Raw genomic sequence first — 12,342 nt, forward strand, 5'->3', positions numbered from 1 at the left:
CTGAGAAACCTTAGTTTCTTCTTCTTCCAGAAACAAACGCTCAAATATGATAAGTAATAATGAATATCTCATTTGCTTTATTTTTGTCTTTTCTATTTGACTCAAACGGGTGTGATTTTTCCAAAGGCAAATATACTTTATTAAAATTAAATCCACTTTGTCTTTGAAAATAATATTTCAACATCACATATGGGCGCCCATGATAATATTATTAATTGGCTTTTAAAATTATTAAATGCCCTTAGCATTTAATGTCACTTATAACCCCTTTAATATAATTTAATATTATTGAAGTCTAGACTTTAATAAATATTATATAATTATATTAATCATTTTAACATTAATTAAACCCAAATTAATAATAAACTGATCATACTGCCGATATCCGGAATATCACCAAGGCCAATTGAAGCAACCTGATGCCTTACTATAAATAGTAAGGTCTACCCCAAAGCACAACTGACTTACTATAAATAGTAAGTGCATTGAAACGGAGCATGGAACAATCCCGGAATGCAAATCTGACAACTGGAGATGAACTGCAGAGGGTCACTCAGAGAATTGGCACTCAATGTGCCCACTAATACAGCCAGAATGGTCTCCAATCCATCCCATTAGCCTACGGAGACCCAAGTGATAGGTTAATCCCCAAAATTGATAGTGTTGCATGTTGAAACTAAGATAAAACTAAAACACTATGACCAACTACCAAAAATAGCAATTACTATAAATAGTAACCCCTAAAAATAGGAACTTCCAAAAATAGAAACGTAATAAAAGTAGGAAGTCTCCCAACTGGCCAATAGGTGTCAAAACTGACGCTTCCTAAAACATAGGAACTGACTATAAATAGTAAGTTTTGGACAAGTCCAAAATCACTCCAAAAAGTGTCATTCATCTCCTCTGATCTAACTGAACACATCTGTAGCATCAAAAACCTCACCTAACTATGCTGGCACCAACCCAAAGACAACACAATCTGAACTGCAAGAGGACCTAAAAATGGGGACATTACACATGTCAAATATCTTTTGAAATCAAAAAGTGGTGCGCCTTTGGCAAGCTGCACAACAATGCATAGAGACATCAAGATTTTTAGAAAAGAGCCAAAATTGCACAAAAATGCATAGGGATGCTAAGATTTTTTAAAAAGCAGCAGAAGTGCCAAAATTATGCAAATTGTGCAAATTTGATCTAGATGTCGAAATTGGCAAAACTGGTAGAGGCCAAAATGCAATTTCAATCTAAAAAATGGAAAAGAATAAGTGAAACTGGCAAATTAGCAAAGGTCAAAAGAGTAATTTTGCTCTAAAAAGTTCACAAAGCAATATTTGACACCTTAAGTTCCAATTTTGGTCAGAAATGTTTAAAAAAATAAAACGAGGAAAGACACCATCAAAGTAGGAACATCATTGTTTCGGGTAGAAAAATATATTCTCTTCATAAAATAAAAAGATAAGTTCTCAAAATATGGAGACGTTTTTTTAATATAATTTATATATAACCTCCCTACAAGTTTTAAACCTGACCCAATTCGTAGATTTTTTAGAATGTAAAAAATGTCTAAGGTTTCTATTATCCAACACACACATTTCCTCGCTCACAAGAATCAAGGGAATGCATCTTGGGTTTTTCTACTTTGCATCAAAAATTTGAATCTATAAAGGGAGAAGTTTTTCATTCTATAAGCAAGGCCTTCAGAAAGTAGAAAAGCAAATTCTTTACAGTTCCAAAAAATTCAGAAGGGAATATAGCCAGTTACAAGACCAGAATCCCTGAGGGAACCAATCAATAACACTATCATTGAAAAGTCGTTCTTATTAAAAGAAATCTGTTTCTAGATTTCTTATTTTCACAGAATTTATTTTAAGCATTTTGGTATTTTTTCAAGCAATCGATTTTGAAAAGAAATCTTTAATTAATTATTTTTAATCTACCTTTTAATAAATTGCATTTTCATGCAAATATGCAACTAACTGATTGCATAAGCATGCAAGTCCTTGTAAAAACCTTTGTGCTTTGTGCACTTAGTTTTAACTTTTAAGCCAATAGTGATTTCATGCTTACAACATACTAAAATTATTGGTCAAGCTACTTGCATGTTGGTTTGGTAAATTGAGCAGAGCATAGTGATTATTGTAGGCTTTGTATTGCAGTCTTCATTACTATGGATGTTATAGCTTTCTATGCAACTTTCAAAAATCATTTAATTTATAGAATATTGATTCTGATTGATAATCCAATCATTGTGTGCACACTCTTGTTCAGCTATCACTAATTAAGCCATTTGTTTTGTTCATAAAAATATATAACATGTCACTTGTGTGTGGAAGTGTTGCTGCAGCCTTGTGCACATACCCAATAACCAAAAGATAAGTAGTTTATAGTTTGTTTGCATTGCTTGCCAAAAAATCCAAACAATTATTTTGTGCATGTTGTTAAAACTAAAAGTCATCTCCATAATTAGAGTTATAAAGTTTTTAGTTTAGTTTTAAGCTACAAAGGAGCTTTGCTTTCCAATTTGAAGAAAGGTTTTACATTACACCTTATTCTGTTTTGTGTTGTCTTAAAAGGGAAAAAATAAAATGCTAACATGGAGTACAGAAAGTGAAACCCTCAAAAGCCAACACAAAATATAAAAGCAATACAATCAAAAATAAAATCACTAATACTTACCTTCCAAAAAACTAGACAAATGCTAAAAAGGAATAAATCAAGACCCAATTCAATCATTACAATAGAGATGGCCATGAAAAGGAAACATTTTGCATCCAAAACTTGTTCTCAAAATAAAGAATGAAATAAATTCACGATGGTCAAAGCCTGGTCAGAAACTGCAAAATGAGAAGCAATTGAATCCTACATCGTTAATCTAAAAGATGGGGTAAATACAAGCTTAAACAAATAAAGTTGTCTTCATGAGACTCAACACCTAAGTAAATCTCATGCCACAAATTAATTGAAATACATGCTCTTATGTTGCTTTCTCAATGTTTCCCCTTGCTTAGTTGAGGTTCTTTTCTTCAGTGAGAAAATATACCGTCCAAGATGGAGAGTTTAAAATGTGAAAGTGAGTCAAATTGCACCAATCTTATTCACTAACTCAGCTGGAAAAGATGAATAATATGTATTCCAAAAGTCAAGCTTTACACCTTGGATGTTGAATTTTCCATCATTTGTTCCCAAAATGTAACATTTACTTAAACGTTCTTTGTGATATCCTGCAATAAGATATGGCACCAAGTCCAACTGCCTTTCACATATTCTTTTCAAAGCATATTCTTTCCAATGTAGTTTACCCAACCGTATGTGCACATTCTTAGTTGCTCAATGTTCACAACTTTATTGCTTCAACCTCCATTGATCAATCTAGGAATGGTTAATTCCCTGCCAGAAGTAAATTTTTGGCATTGCTGTTTTGTAAGGAGTTATTCACTAAAGTTGAGATGCCATAAAATTTCTGAATTTGTTTGGTTCATTTGATAACAAAACATATTAACATTAATTACACTTGTTTTGTTGTAATTTTATTAAAATGTTATAATTAATGATTTTGTATAAGTGATGGCACGCATGGCTCGGTTTGGTCGTATGCTTGAATGGATGGGGGCGATGGGCAATTGTTGGGCATGCAAATCCTTAATAGCAAGTGGGAGTATGTCATGTCCCCACATTTATGGTAGAAATAATTGATATATTTTTGCCATATCATATGTAAAATCATATTAAAATTATTATATTGCATTGTTATTTAAAAAATAATATCATATTATTAATTTACGATTTATTTTGATTAATGTTATTTTATTTAGCAATGTACAAAGATGCATTAAAATATATATATATATATATACAACAAACAACATAGAGCAACTATACTAGTTCGATCTTCCCAAAGGCCCGATGAGTTTTGTGAATCAGTGGGGTGACTGAATGTCACCCATGTCAGGCTTTGGAGGGTCTCGCTAGGCAAAGGGTAGCGACCCTTCATACAGGAGCGCTGCCAAGTGAACCATCGTGGCCTTCCACCACGATTGAAGGGGAAGATAAATACCCCCCTCTGGTGCGAATGAGGGGATAAGAGACAAGCACAGGAGGAATTACTTAAGTCGGCAGTTTGGATAAAAAGAAGCGGTTGGAACCAGTGACAGGTACATGAATTTCTGAATTAGCATTAAAGTATTCTCTAGTCAGTATGTTACATCGAATGTTCTTAATCAAATTTATGACAGTTAATATACTATTAAGTTGAAAATGCAAAGTATATTTATTCAAACAACATTAAAATAACAGTACTAGTAGACATAAAGTATAAATATATATCTGCACATGAATTCAAGAAATCATAATACAATCAACTTCAGTTTACACAAATTATGGTAATGCTGTAAATTCATATAATGCTAACAATATAAGGAATAAACTGATGGTAACGGGATAATGACAGTAAATGATTAACACTGACACAACGTAAGACTGACAGGAAATGTGATGATAATCCAATACAAGGCACTTATGTAATATAATGTAATATGGTAATTATGTCAGATATAACTGACTGTCATAATGGGATGAATTGAATAAATATAACTTCATTCGAATATCACAAATAATTCATTGTAAATGAGGGACTCTCTCTTAAGTACACCACTCCATAGTAGATGCCTAACACCTGCCACATGGAGCCAAGAGGGGTGAAGCATCTACTCTTGGGCTTAAGAGAGAAGGTGGTTGTGATGAGGGGGAACGGCGATAGAACACTTCACTGGGTACGCCACTCCATGATGGATACTTAACACCTGCCATATGGAGCCAAGGGAGATATGGTATCTGCCCTTGGGCCTAGGAGGGATGATTTCGTGGACACCCTATCCAACTAGCCTGCCCTAGCGTACTAAGGAAATTGATTGGTAACTAACTTACAATCTGACTTTATATAATAATCTGATTTCATCTAGGAAATATAGTAATCTGATTATATCCAACAATTATAATTCTAACGGTAATTAATATAGCAGAATTGAGATCATTTATATAATACATTGGTATATGTTTCAGTTTTATAAGTTTATATTTCATATGTGTTCTCTAATTTTTGTTGCAGGAAAACAGTATACAAATGTACGCCCAAAAAACCTAATTACCTATTTTTAGAATTGGCCAAATTTAGGTTAATTTAAAGCGTAACTAATTAGGGAACATTACAGAATAAAGAAATCATTGCCTTGGCACTTACCAATCAGGTGACTCCATTATTTGAAAGGCCATTATTTTTCAGTTCTGTAGCTATGGTAGACAATGTCAGAGGAATATCATATAGCTGATTTCCAATTTTAAACTTTTAAGTCAATTAGGTAGATTATTAGGAAGCAAATTATACTTCACCAAACTAGAATATCTTGGTTCCATTTTTTACAGGACTCTACAAAACTATGAGATTTAAAAAAGACAAAATTATAGCAAATAGTTCAACAGATTTAAAACAAGGGTATCATAAAGATAGAAAATTATCTGCAAATGAAAAAAATAATACAATGGCGAAAATTATGGGATTAAATTTCATTTCATATCACTTAGGCAGGGAATTAGATTGCGTCCAATCCTTTCATCGAATTGGGCAGATCACTGCAGTCATCATTAGCTGGAAATTTTTAATTACTGTCAATAAAAGGTTCTATTACAAAACATGGGGTTAGCTTAAAGCTCTCTTTCTAGTTGAGAAAGATGATAAGTCGCCTCCATTAGATCCTATCCAAGGTTCCAATTGAATTTGCATGTGTACTTACTAAAAAGACCCTTTATTTGCAACAAATTGCTGATGGATGTGTTTGCAGTTGGTCCAAATGGTGTTTAAGGTCAAAGGTTGAATGACTGGAGGCTTTAAATGTTTTTATTTCAAAAGTTTTGTTTATGAAAACAATAGTGAGACTTTGTTTAAAGTTTTAAAGGAATAAATAGGCACTATCATTAAGCTACGTTACCGAGTTCCGCGCGGGGGGGGGGGGGGATCTTGGTCCGGTTCCCCCCAGGTCCAAGTCCCGGTCCCGATCCGTTTCCCCGTGGGTTTGGATTCGGACAGGGTCCAGCCCATAGCCTGTGAGTTCGGCCCTGCAAACCTAGGAAGAATTTTGATGCTTTTCAAGGGACCCATGAAGAATTACAGAAAAGTTAATTTTTTTGTCTTTCTTAAAGTGTTTTTTTTTTTGCCAAAAAGGTAAATCTAAACCCCCAACCCTAATTTGACCTCTTAAAACACCAAAAAGGTAAAACCTGTTTCATTTTTGCACAATAGAAGGAAAAACAAAACTTCTTTGCTCCATTTTTCTTTTCTCATAAATCTGACTGCTTCAACCTTGTCCTAAAAGCATCTCCAAAAAGCAATAAAAAAGGCTACTCGTGGAAACATTTAGTGCCCTGATAAAAGCAAACTCCCCACAAGCCATAGATAGTGTATTATAGTATGTGGGCTATCAGAATTAGTTAAATCTGTTAAACAATGTACCATTGATGAAAACTTTGGAAAATAGGCTACTTCAGATACTATTCTCAGTGGCATCCTCACCATCAATTACAAAACCTAACAACTTACCAAAACAAACTTAATTGCTAGCACCGCTGCCAATGCTAGTGCAAGTGCTAGTTTGTGGTTCTTTGTAATGTCCCCTTCTCAGCAGTGATCAGTTCAGTTGGCCGTTAGCCTATTTCGGAGGCCCGTAGGCTAGTCGAAAGCAGAAATTAGGGTTTCCTACTTCTAGGGGGATGTCTCGGCGTTTTTGGTGGCTTGCATGCTGGAGTTTTACAGTTTTGATTCTGAATTCCTTCTAGGTTTTCAGAAATCTTCACAATGATGGTACATGCATAGCAAGCAATGGAGTTTAGTAAACTTACTATTTTTAGTTAGTGGGGGTAAGGACAGCTCATTTCTTTGGGTTTTTCTAGGTTTTCTAAGAGCTTCGCGATGGTGTGACATGCAAATGAACCTAAAGACTTTTCGGACTTACTATTTTTAGTAAGTTGTGACGGCTGTTTAGAATGTGGTTAAAATGCATTTGGATACACTTACCATTTCTAGCAATATGCTATTTTTAGTCAGTGCTATTTTTGGCAGGGTTTCTGCACCTCAGTGCAATGGCTATATCTTGCAGGGCAGTTCTCTCAGTTTGATCTCCCATGCTCTTGGAGCTTGTTTTGGCAAGTTTAGTATTTGATGGAAAATGATGTTTTAAGTTGAATTATAACCTAAGGCAAAAATGGACAGTTTATTAAAGGGATTGCTAAGTTATATTAAAAAGTCATTTTTATATGTTGGGCGGTCATATTATGTATTATTTGCATTTTAATAGTGTCTTGTCTAGGCAAAATAAGGATGAAATGAAATGCAAATTAATAGTGAATTTGAATGTCTTTGTTTAGTCCCACATTGAAGGGAAAAGGAGGTTCGAGTTGGGAGGAAGTTATAAATAAGTGCCTTGGCCTTCATTTGAGACTATCTTTGCTGAATATAATGAAGTGTTGTTGAAATTATTTCAGACTCTTGCTTCGAATAATGCATACCTCCTAGCCTCCTTCAGTTTCGTGCTTGAAAGATAGCCCCTAGCTGAATATTGTAACTGTTTCTCATTCGGAGGAGCAGATTGAGCTCAATGAAGATGAAGATATTTGTTGTTTACTGATTTTAGAGTCTTGTTTTCAGTTTTGGAGTTTGTTGGTTGTATGGAGCTGAAAGTGAAATTCGTTCATAAGTCTCTCAGAGTTCAGTTGCCGGTTCTGGCTATTCGTCCTATGCTTTCCTCATGGCTAGGCGATTCAATTTGCTAAGTTCCGTGATTTTTGGAGCTGTTTTGGATTTTATGGAGAAAATCGCCCTGTTTCCCAGGCCGTACCATGCTGGAGGGTGCATTGGAAAGTGTGTATTGATGTTTTGATCTAAGTTGCAGCGTTTAGTTGGTTTTGGTTTGGACGCCTTGGCTCTAGATACCATTTGCATTTGGTTTCTAGTCTTTCGGAGTTGTGTGGGCGAAGTTATTAGCATCTAGGTGATTTCTCTTCTTGCTGGTCTGTTATTTCAGTTTGTTGTTCTTTATATCAAACCCAAGTTATTTACCTGTTTGGATACTTTTCATATGCTGGATGGCTCATACTTGTTAGAGGATCAATTCCTAACATTTTAGTGTGTTTTGGTATCAATTTCCTATTGTAATCTGCAAGCTAATGCTCTCATTATAACGCTGAAATCAGTAAGTACTGATCAGCCTTCATTTTATTGCATCTTACATTTTGTATTCCCACTGAAGAAGTGGAAGAGGTTGGCTTAGCCGCCTATCTATTACTTTCAATTGGTTTCACAGTCCTCCTGCTGAATATGTGGTTGAGTAATCTTATTTTCAGTATTGTAATAATTGTCCTCCCACTGAATAGGTGGTTGAGTGATCTTATTTCCAGCATTGTAATAATTGTCCTCCCGCTGAAAAGTGGTAAAGTGATTTTACATTAAGTTTTTCTTGCCCGCTGGACAAGCGGAAGGAGCTAGCTTGCCGCCCAACATTGTACTTCAGTTTGTTATGGAGCTAAGGATCCCCTATTCACTGTATTCTCACCTCACCCACACTGGGCTCTTGGTGATCAGAAAGTGGAAGGGTTACCTTTCAGCAGTATTGTATTTCTCTTTCCTAACCTTAACGGGTAAATTATGGTGTTTAAAATTGAAAAAAAAAGTAAGGGGAGCATTTCATTCTTATTTACCACAGCATACAGAGGACGATGATGAGATTTTCAATAACCCATATGATATTTGATCAACGATGGCTGATTGTTGATGCTTGACATTATTATTTTTGAACTAAAACATTAATATGGTGGTGTATTTTGCTATGTTATTTGACTATTAGCATATTGGTGTATTTTGAACCTAGCTACTGCTGCATATATGTATATTTTATTTTTTTTATATGTTTTTGTAATAACAGCCCAAAACCAAAAAAAAAAAAATCACCAAACCCGCAAACCCAAACCCGAGCCCAAACCAGGACCATCAACTTTGTCATCAAGGATTGGGTGGGGAAATTTTCATTTAGATCTGAAAGAAATTAATCAGCAAAAGTGGTAAAAGGAAGGAGAAGAAAAGAAAAAACAGGAACATGTTGGCTCATTTCTCATTAAGAAAATCCTCACATCCAGCTCCAATAAAAGTCTAGCTGGAAATCATTTGAATCAAAGGGTTTTCATCTTTCAATACACACTTTAAATCCAGAGCACTTTCATCCTCCAAATCCCTATGCCAAGAGGTTTTTCATCCTCAAGCTAAAAGATGAACATAAACGCTCAATCTTCAAGAAAAGGGTTTGATAGCAATAAGAATGTATTATTCGCCTTCTATGCCCAGCTCCTTTTATAGACACTTGGAGGAAAAATGATTGAACATTATACTATTTTTCCCTTTTCCTCCAAAACTTTATTTGAGAGGTGTCTAGGTAAAGCCTTTTAATAAAATATTGAGTTTGGCCCTTTGTCCAAGCAACAATTTATGACCCTCTTTTAAAAATCACTTTAAGTCCTCCTCTCATAAAGTGACTAGGACAACTAAAGTTATTACATTTTTTACATTATTTCTTTCATCATCCCCTTTAGCCTACAAGAAATAAACTAAGGTACTCCTAAGTATCTTTGCCTGAAAAAGGGGACATGACATCAAGGCTGTATAAGGCTTAAGCTCAATGTATTTCACCTTAAGGATGCAGAATGCATGGAAAGTATAAAAACAACTTGGAAAACTTGAGCCACCACCAGGGGATTGCAACTCCTATTGATTGGCAACATTTGTTCAATGTAGTTCAGGACTTCATACAAGTAAATGGAAAGGCTGGAGCTAAAGCGGGGAGAAGGGCCTTCAGAAAAGTCCAAGAGAATTTCATCAGTAAAAAGGTAGTTGCATGAGGACCAACAGAATGCAGAAATGATGTTAGAATATTTTTCAATTACAAGATGCAAAGTTGCAGTTCACGCTGACCTCATTGAAAGAGAGGGACAAAGGTTCAAATTACTCTTTCAAGATGTTGTAGGCAAAGCATAACAAAGAAAGATAACACAATTGAAAAATATTGTGTCTAAACAAGAAGATAGCAGTAAATCCTTTGTCAGCTTTTACAAAGAAATGTTTCCTTCTGATAATATGAATGACACTGTACAAAAGAACAAAAATTTCTGGAAAAGAGTTTTGTAAATGAAAGGAAGGAGAGAAGAGATTTTGGGCTGAGAGCAAGATATTTCAGCTTATGCGATTCTGCTTGCAATTTGTTCTACGAAAGATGATAAGTCACCAGGGTTTGATGGTTTCCTAGAAGAATTTTACAAGGCTAACTGAAGTTGGATAGTAAACGAATCTCACCTTGTACGTATGAATGTTCTAGAGGTAGACACCCTTTGTCCTAATCAAAAATTGGAGATCCGCAAAAAAGATAAACACCGGATCAAGAATTAGAGATCTAAAACACTGTTTGATGTTTCATATATGCTTTTGGCAAAATTCCCAGAAATAGGTTCAATGGTATCCCTTCCTAAAATTATCTCTAAGGCTCACAATGGGTTTGTATTAGGGACATTATTCCTCGCAATTCAATAACAAGATGAGACAGCATATCTGGATGAAAGGAACATTAAACCCCCAATATGGTCATGCTTGTTTACCTGAGTCAATAATGAAATTTTTAGCAGCTTTCATATGTTTTTACTATTTTGTAAGGGCTGCCTTATCTGGAGGTGTAAAGCGGTCTTTCAATAGTTTTGAGGCTCAGCAAGTCTAAGAAAAACTCACCTAGTCCCGACTGGAGAGAGTCCCAGACTCGGAAGAGCGCCCACTCAAAAATAAAGCATCAAAACATAAAGGAAAAAATACCTAAAAGCTTGTAAACTGCCCCTCTCTCCCTCATTTCAACCTCTGAACATATTTTCAGCAACTTTCACAACAGAAAAAACAAGATTTGTGATATTGGGGACTGGTTTTTCAATATTTTTGTCAATTTTATGTGTTCTAATAGAGTTTTGACAGATTTAACTCGTCAAAATTTTCAGTCCAAAACCAATTGGGCCCCCATGTTCAAGCAGAGTGGGAGCCTCAACACTAGGGATGTTTGTACTATGTTTTTTTTGTTGAAAGGATAAGGCATTTATTCATGTGTGGATTTCAGATAACCCTGAGACATTCTAACAGCCCAGTTCAACCATTCTTACAGCATGGCATCCAACAAATGTGAGGTGCTTGCAACATAGGCGCCTAATAAGTGTAAGGTAGCTTTTAAACAAAAGTCTCACTTGGTCTAAATCAATACACTACACAATCCAAGTTGGATTGCACCACAGCGAGATTGGTGCACAACCATAAACTTGGCTTCTAAAATACAAACTAGCAAACATGTTCACCTGCGGAAAACCGATAAGTAATAACATCATAGCTCGGTCCAGTTCAATTAACAACTATATATTCCCCTAAGTAAAAATTCCCTCTGGATAATTTGAATTAACGCCAAGGCAGAGAATTTGTGCGGTGATGAGCATTGCATGTGAATAATTAAGTAACAAAAAAGTTTTTTATCCATTTAACCTGCAATTTGTGTTCAATTTAAGTAGGGCAACTACTGTAATTGTCTAAACTTATTATTCACTGCAAATATTAATAAAGCATTGAACTGAAACAAGACGAAAGTAGCGGCTAAAGTGTTTTTGTCGAACAAAAAAGAGTGACCAACCATTTGAATTTCAAAGGGAAGGCTGAAAAGCCATTCGTATTCGTGATCGAGGCAGCAACTCCTTATGTCCTTAGAAGTTCAATTAATAACGATGGTTTCAATCTGACCTTTCTAAACAAATGTTGGAGGGTCAGCACCAAACTTTTTGAATACTGATTTAGGTAGAGGACTTTTGGGGATTTAATTGAGCTTTTTTTCAAACAGGGTTAGTACAAAAGAAATTAAGTAGGTCTGGTGGTGTTTTATTAAGGGAAAGGAGTTAGTAGTGGATAGAAGGACCAATAACTGTCATCTTTTTGTCAACCTCACCTTTCTTTAGTAGACATAGTAAGAACCGAAAAAAAATGGTAATGGAAGGTCTATTAATAAATATTTTTTAGTTTTTTGACCATAATTAGCCCATTATGGGACATTAGTGCACCACTACTAGGATATTTGTGCATAACTACTGGCTATTTTGAGTTATCTACTATTGGCACAAAGGTGATTATGTATTGGACCACAATTTGAAATGAGCACTTTTTGACCTTTGTGCACATAACGAATTCCACGGCGTGCATCGTTACTACCCACAAGCCAAAACAATAGCTTTTAATAGTTA

General features: G+C 35.2%; 1 protein-coding gene across 3 annotated transcripts in view; it reads right to left on the reverse strand.

Annotated features, from left to right (window-relative positions):
• LOC131045349 (protein ANTHESIS POMOTING FACTOR 1) overlaps positions 1-11,933 on the reverse strand; it is a 216,675-nt gene extending 204,742 nt beyond the window's left edge. For 2 of the 3 annotated variants that reach the window (XM_057978934.2, XM_057978935.2), the window contains exon 1: positions 11,742-11,929. The gene's annotated coding sequence lies outside the window, so the exon portion shown is untranslated. Of the gene's footprint in view, positions 1-11,741 lie in introns of all 3 variants that reach the window. The other variant, XM_057978936.2, reaches the window with a different exon arrangement.
• Positions 11,934-12,342: the final 409 nt, after the last annotated feature.

Source organism: Cryptomeria japonica, chromosome 8, assembly GCF_030272615.1.
Source record: "Cryptomeria japonica chromosome 8, Sugi_1.0, whole genome shotgun sequence".
NCBI classification, from domain to species: Eukaryota; Viridiplantae; Streptophyta; class Pinopsida; order Cupressales; family Cupressaceae; genus Cryptomeria; species Cryptomeria japonica.